This window comes from Cavia porcellus, unplaced genomic scaffold (assembly GCF_034190915.1).
Source record: "Cavia porcellus strain 051 isolate PalLab524CR breed Dunkin Hartley unplaced genomic scaffold, mCavPor4.1 scaffold_11, whole genome shotgun sequence".
NCBI lineage: Eukaryota > Metazoa > Chordata > Mammalia > Rodentia > Caviidae > Cavia > Cavia porcellus.
Genome location: NW_026947494.1, coordinates 57,450,599 through 57,458,367, shown reverse-complemented (window position 1 = coordinate 57,458,367; position 7,769 = coordinate 57,450,599). Strand labels below are relative to the sequence as shown.

The following is a 7,769-nucleotide window of genomic DNA, read 5'->3' as shown; positions in this document are numbered from 1 at the left end:
CAAAACTATATGAAAATTATCCAAGTGTCTACTAACTTTATGTTGTAGTCAAGCTTTGCAAGAGAAACAATTTAATACAGAATACATAATTTATAAGATTTCTTTTTTTTTGTGGTGCTGGGGATAAAAACCAGGGTCTTGTGCATACAAAGCAAGAACTCTACCACTGAGCCATATCCCCTACCCTATAGGATTATTTTACAATAGTTACCAAAAAAGTGAAATACAAAAGAGTGCAGGATATCTGTCCACACACTAAAGACCCAAAGAATTCATTTGAGGCCTGGATCCATGGCAATGTTCTACATGAGTCCAGCTAAAGACCTCAAGTCCATGAACATGCCCCTGTTGAGTCCAACAGGAGGCCTAGAGCCCACAACGATGTCTCATACAAGTCTGTTTGACAAATCTGCACTGGGAAGGGCCAAAGGTCAGGGGTGGAAGCTAGAAAGTATGTGCCAGTGGGATGAAGGATCTGTGCCAGCAGGCTGAGGGATCTGCACTGAGGCCAGGAAGCAACACTCAAAGTAAAAACCAGAGCTCCCCCAAAAAGTATCATGGCCATCCTCAGTGACAATGAGGTCCTAGCTTCTCAGAGTATGAGAACACATAGCCGAGTTCGTATCAGGAAAGCCAGAGTGACACGTGTCTCCAGGAGATTCAACAGTGTAACATCTTCCCCTCCGGAGCCAGGAAGAGACACTCAGTGTAAGAACCAGAGCTCCCCTATTGTGAACCACAGCCATTCTTGGCAACATGAGGTCTTGAGCTTCTCTGATGATGATAACAGTTGAGTTCATTTCAGGGAAACCAGCACAACCATCCTGTCCAGGACAACAGCACCACCTCTTTCCCTCATTTCTCCTTTTATGCTGTTGGCAACAATCCTCAGGTGGGCCTTCCACACCTAGCACCATGCTGATACAGTTCAGCTGGGTGTTACAAGTTGGCCACCAGTTGTCAATCCACTACACTGTGCATAGGACACATATCTTATTACTCAGCCTTGAGAAGGAGATGAAGTGATGAGAAAGAACTTCAGATGGCTCAGAAGTTCGTAGAGTTATGGACCATGTAATCCTTGTAGTCAGTGCTGCTGACCTGCTTGGTCTGCATGGCGTTGAGTTTGGGACAGTCTGTGATACAATGTCCAAGATGCCCACAGAAGGCACAACCATTCTGTCCTCCAATGTCCAGTCTGGACTTGTCCTGGCCGTGCAGTCCTTTCAGCACTGGTGGCACCTTCTGTTTTGCTGCTAAAAGTAGGTTCTTGAGGTCAGTCAGTACTGACTCATTGCAGGCCTTGTTGATGAAGGTAGTGATAATGCCAGCATTTTCTGAGTGTCCAGTATGGCTGATTTGGCACACATAATTCTTAGTTTCCTCGCGTATATCATGATTGATGATATAGGGAAGTCCAGGACCTTGAAGGCTATGTCTGTGGCCACCAGGATATCTTTCTTGCCTCCTGAAACACTTCATTGGCTTTGGTGTATTTGTCCTGGGCTTTGCCCCATGAAGGGCCACATGGTCAACACTCTTGAGCACCAGGTACTCATGGATAGCATCTATGACTGCCTTCTCGACAAAAATGGGCATAGGTCTTCTGTAGGCACTTGAACAGGTGCACTGCTTTAGCCTCCTCTTTCACATAGTCTACCTCCTGTATGACATCCAGGCTGGTAGCCCAAGCACACACCATGTGACAGGTTTTACTAGGGCACTTTTGGCAACATTTTGAATTTTCTTTGGCATGGTGGCATGAAGGAGCAGTGTCTGCTGCTTGCCTTTGAAGTAGGAGAAGTCAGATGTTGCCCTTGAAGCCACCTCTGTCATTTGGTCAGCCTCATTCAGGGGCAGGTAACAACAGATATCTAGGCTGACCATCTTCTTTGATAGCAAATCCATGAGGCACCAGGGGTAGCCACTATCATGTGCATACCATGTTAGGTGGTCTCCATCTCCTCATTGAGGAATGTGCTCCAATGCAGAGAGCACAATGCAAGAGTGGTGAACCATCTTCCTGCAGCAGATGGCAATAGTACGCCAGGATGCCATGAGTCTGCTGGGCCAGATCCCAGGAGGGGCGAATGATGAGTCCAGAGGGCCCTCATGTGTAGAGAAAGGCAACTGCTTCTCTTGTTCCAGACAGAACATGATGACAAGGAGTGTAGTTACAAGTATTTTTCCTGCCCCGTGGAGGCGATGCCAATCATGTCCTTGCCAGATAGAACAGTGGGGATCCCCTGGAACTGGGTGGGTGTCAGGCAGAGGATGCCTTTCCTTTTTAGGCCTCACAGGATGGCCACAGGAAATTTCATTTCTTTGAAACTCTTGATGGGTGGTGGGACAGCATCTCCTGCCACCATGGTGTGGTACTTCTTCTGTATGTGCTCATGCTGCTCTTCAGACATGCTCAGGGAATAATGGGGCAGTGACCAACTGGTCTGATTAGGTCATTGTATGTGATGCTGTTGGCCCTTACCTCACTGAAATCAGGACTTAGCCCACAGCCACGCTTTCCAGGATCTTCTCTTCTTTTTCTTTTTTTTCTTTTTTTTTTAATTTTATTTAAGGAGAAAAGAAAAAAAGAGCAGGGAAAGGGTACAAGTTACACAGATTTACAGAAAAAAAATGAACAGTAGGAAATCACTAGTTAATGGATTACATATTGTCATCTTAGAAATAATTGTTCAAGTCACAAAATTAAAGCTTGTAAAGTGGACATTCCATCAATGATACTGCAAACAGTTCTGTTCATTGATCCAATTAAACTCTGTGATATCATTTTCTATCTTATACACTTAAATATACATGCAGTTATATAGTTTGGAGCACTTTCTTTTCCTCTCTTTTGTACCATGACTATTACACATTTTGGGTTTCATTGCTCCCACGGTTCTTACTACTTTTTTGGAAGAGAGTAAAACCAAATGTGACATAACAGAACAGAATCGGTCAAGTCAAAAGGGTGGACATAATAGATAATGTAAAAACATAATACAAAGTGATCAACAATGGTTACCATAATGCCTCCCGCTATCTCTAATAGAATTGCCTATATCGTTAGTTATAATACAATTGAACAAAACAGTAAAGAATAAAACCGACAAAACCAAAACATTGGAGACATTGTAGGTCTTCAAAAGTAGATAAAAGTCAACAAGAATGGGCGTCATAATGAATCTCATTATCTTCACAGCTGATGCCTAAACTTTCGAACCTGATACTATCCAGCAAAACAGAATAGGGGAGCATCAGTTAAAAACCAGATGGTGAGAGTAATACAGGGCTTTAAATCAAGGTAATGAAAAGTCAAAGTGGGTTACTATAATATATCCTGCTATTTTTTTTCCTTTAATTAAAAGGATAAAGATAAAAAAGTAAATAATGGAGTGGAGATTGAGATAAAAGAGGGCATAACAACGAAACAGCGCAGATCAAAACATAACCATTTAAGCAGAATAGTGTTTCACCACCAGATAATCCTAACCTAAAAGTGGTTATCATATTGTCTCTTTCTTTGAAATCCTTGAGTACAACTTCGTATACTGTAGCATTAAGTATATCAAAACAATGTAAAACCATTCAAGAGAATGACAGCATTACAGAGTATTTAGAATCGACTAACAGAAAATGAACAATAGTTTCTGTATAGTCTCCTTGTCTTTAAAAGGTTTTTGCTTATACTATCGTACATAATAAAGTCCAATAAGATACAGCCTATTTAGACCATTGGAGACAGAAGGACAAAAGCTAGATGAGACTTCAAAACAAGATGATACTAAATCAGTATTACCTATTAAGATGTCATTTTCTCCAAAATAGCTGTTCCTGTCATCCAATCTTCTCTGCCTCATTTCTGTTGAGCTCTTTTTCTGTCAGTATCTGTCTGTTTGTCTTCTTCATTTTGTTCTCTGCTCCATTTGTTGTGGCCTCTCTGCCATTATTTCTGGATTCTTTGTATTTTTCTTTTTTTAGAATATCCTGCAATACTCTCTGTAGAGTTGAATTGTTGGTTGCAAATTCCCCTAGTTCTTCTTTATCCTGGAAGCACCTTGTTTTTCCATCAATTTCCAGGGACAGTTGTGCAGGATATCGCAATCTTGGCTGGAGATTATTATCTTTCAAAGCTTGAATTATTTCCCCCCACGCTCTTCGTGATTTGATGGTTTGTGCAGAGAAATCTGCTGTAATTCTGATGGGTGTTCCCTTGTAAGTGGTCTGTTTCTTGTCTCTGACAGCTTTTAATATTCTGTTCTTGGATTGAATTTCTGGAATTTTTATTATTATATGCCTGGGTGTTGCTCTGTTTGGGTTGTAGGTAGCTGGGGTCCTGTATGCCTCATACATCTGAGTATCTTTACCTTTTGCTAAATTAGGAAAATTCTCCTGGATTATTTCTGTGAGTAGCTTTTGTAGTTCACTTGTTTGTGTCCCTACTTCTTCTTTTATGTTCTTAATCCTTAAGTTATGGATCCTCTTATCATCTTCTTGTCTTTGTATTATTGCTGTTTGTTTCTTTGTTATTTTTAAGAAGTTTTTCATTTCATTCTCCCATATTACAAGTCTGCCCTCCAGTTCAGATAGTCTGTCCTTAGTTTCTTTCAAGCTGTTATGCCAGTCTTCTATAGACTTCTTAGTATCTTGGTAGTCCCTTCGAACCTGCTTCACGTATTCTATGCTTTCTCTGTTTTCTCCATCAAACAATTCTCCCCTTTTTTTCTGTTCTTCCATTCCACCACCTGTTTTTTTCTTGGGTGGTACTTAGCATTTCTCTAACTATTCTGCATACTTCTAGCTTCAGGTCGTTGATAACTTCATTCCTGAATTGGTCTATGAGGCTCTCTATATGGCGCCTTATGTGTATTGGTGCGGTGTCTGCTATTGCCTGTTTCTCAGAATTGGAGGCCGAGGAGCCTTTCTTGTTGCTGCCTCTTCCCATGCTGCCTCTTCTTCTCTGTTCCTTATATATGCAAGCTTATATGAGCCCCAGCTTCTCTCCCAGTCAGCCACAGCCTGATCGAATTGCGCCAGTTAGGTGTTCCCGCTCACTGCTGTGCACCAGGGAGTTACGGACCAGGCAGCCTACGCGTCTCCCCTCCCGGCCACCGTCAGGCTCTGGGATCTGGGTTGGGACAGCCTACCAGGTCTGCCGGCAGCGTCACGCAGGCCAGGCACTTTTCACCAATCCCGCCCGAGAGGGGGATGTGTGGCTGGAGTCGCCACCGCGCCCTGCTCCCGCAGGACTGCTCGGGCCCAGAAAGTCCTCTGCTGGAGTCGAACTGTGGTAGAAAGTCAGTTTCTCTCACTCACCTCACCACAAGTCAGTGCACGCCTCCCTGCCGTTCGCAGATTGCCGTTCTCAGAGCTTCTGCACGTCTCTCCTTGCCGAGCCACTGTAGAGGCAGCCAGCCGCCGCGTGGCGGGAAACCCAAATCGCGGCTTACAATGGCGCGGGGTCCAGCCTCCACACCGAGGCTTTTCTGTTCCTGTTTTAGCACCAGGACTGCATTCCAAGTTGGTTTCTCTCAGCCCAGTTCGTTCCTGAGTCAGCAGAGCATATCTCCACCTGCTTATGTCTCCTTAGTCCGCACCATTCCTGGCTTCTGAGCCGAGTCTTTCAGAGAGCCTCCGGTAGTTGCTGTTATCTGTCCGCCATGTTCTCCCGGAAGTCCTTCTCTTCTTTTTCATCTGCTTCTACTTTACAGACTCTTGAAGGCTGTAGCCTTCTTTTGGAGGGGTGCTGGTTCAAATCCAGGAGCCTGACATTGCACTGAGGGCCCAACAGGGTGTTGTCCTCATCTCCCTGAGGTTCATGGCAATTGTCCCACTGTTCTTTGTGTCTTCACTGCGGCAGATTCTGGAGCAGTAGCTGTCAGCACTATCACAGTGGCACATAGGGTACATACACCATTTTATTGTCCTCATTCTCAGCCTTGGTGCAAGCTCACTTTCTTTCAGGTTCTGACTCTTCTATCCTTTGCAGGATCAAGAGTGAAAGTGAAAAAGACAGCTGAATGTGCTTTGGTCTGGGGTTATATAGAGTGCTGCTAGGGTGGTTCTCATGTGAGAGGGGTGATTAGGGAGGAATGGCCCTAGGGTATCACCTAGACTCAAGTGGGTGGAGTTGTAGGGGTAGTGAGAGGTGGTCTTCAGTACCTCCAGCCCTTCTAGGCTGTTCTCTCCAAAAAGGAGTATAAAATGGTGCAGAGTGAAGGTAAGTTTATCTGCAGAAAAAAGCGGTACAAAGACACTCTGAAAATTGGGGGCCTCAGAGCTCGGTAACATAATTAGTAGATTTTGAAAGACCTGGCAAGCCATACTAGATGCTCTATGAAGAAGCCTTTTTGTTAAGCCAAGCATGGTGTGATGAGGGCCTGGCCTAAAATCATGTCTGTGGGAGGGTTGGATTGCAACTGAAGAATTGGCAGAATTTTGTGACTGACTAGACATCAGTGTGAGGAAGGAGACTCATATGATTCAAGGACACTATAATTAGTTTATGCAAGGAAGAATAATTTAAAAAAATCATCAGCTTGTAACTTATCCTTTACCAGGATTATTAGCAGCTCTGATAGTTTCAATTTATATACTTTGTTCTGTATATTGATGGAATAATAATTCAGTAAAAATTATAGTGAATTTGCTCTTCCACTCTTAGAAGATTACTAATTAACCAATTAATGTGTTTCCGTTTGTATAAAAACCAATAGCTGAAGCCAAATGGAATAATAAGATCAGTTCAGGCTTCATTTTTGGTGGTTTGCCGGGTGACTCTTGATGATTCCATTTATTTATAAGGCTGTTTGTGCTTGCTTCGGTAGCACATGTATTTTTAAGGTTGCTGATCATGTGAATTTCCCTGTGAGGCCTGGAGTTATTTTACAGAACCATCCTTTCCTGCTTCACTAAATGACATTATTCTCACCCTTCAGAAAGCTGGGACTCTGAGCCAAGTGGAGACTTCTACCCAGTCTACATTTCTCTTAGTTGAAATGTGCAAGTGCCTTGCCTGAAAGACCTGGAGCGTCCCCCTCCCTAGGGACTTGGATGAGCTTCTCAATGGTTTTCCTTAGATGGAGCAGCCACGCTCATTTTCCTCAGGGGGTGGAAATAACCTTGCGAGCGCTTATTTATATAAGCACTAATTTCCATATAATCGTTTTCCTACCCTAGTTTAAACTGAGGTATTTCCTTGAAAGGAATGATTATTATTGCTTTAGAAACTCTCACATTTTGACTTTTCCAGTAGTCTCTATGAAATTAGTCCAGGTTCAAAAGTTTTACTCCATATGTCATTTGGTGCACTTTATCTCTGGTTTGCTTATATAAGAACATCAGCATTTAAACTGAAAGAAAAGTCCTACCTCCTGCCAATTTCTGAACATGACATATATTTAGATGAGCTTAATAAGTATCAGAATAGTAGAAATTTAGAGCTGAAATGGAAATTAGGTGTTATCTATTCAGCTTCTTTTCTTCTTCAGCAGAGGGAACAGAGGTCTACAGAGGTGATGTATTGGCCATGTTCCTACATCTCATCGATTACAGAGATACTGCGCTCACAATGCATCCTAACAGGTGATACATGATTTTGGTTCATAGTTACTAATGATGATAACTTTGATCACTTGATTAAGCTGACACATGCCATATTTTTCCATTAGAAAGCTATTGTTCTTCCTTTAGTGATTTTTGAAGTGTTTTGTGTGGGAAATATTTTGAGCCGATGTGTATATTTCTTTCCTCACCAAACTTTTATTGAC

The 7,769-nt window shown here is 42.7% G+C and overlaps 1 pseudogene; it reads right to left on the bottom strand.

The window, feature by feature from the left end:
- Positions 1–247: 247 nt before the first annotated feature.
- Positions 248–5,901, bottom strand: LOC100732442 (probable ATP-dependent RNA helicase DDX41; annotated as a pseudogene).
- Between the last annotated feature and the right edge of the window lie 1,868 nt (positions 5,902–7,769).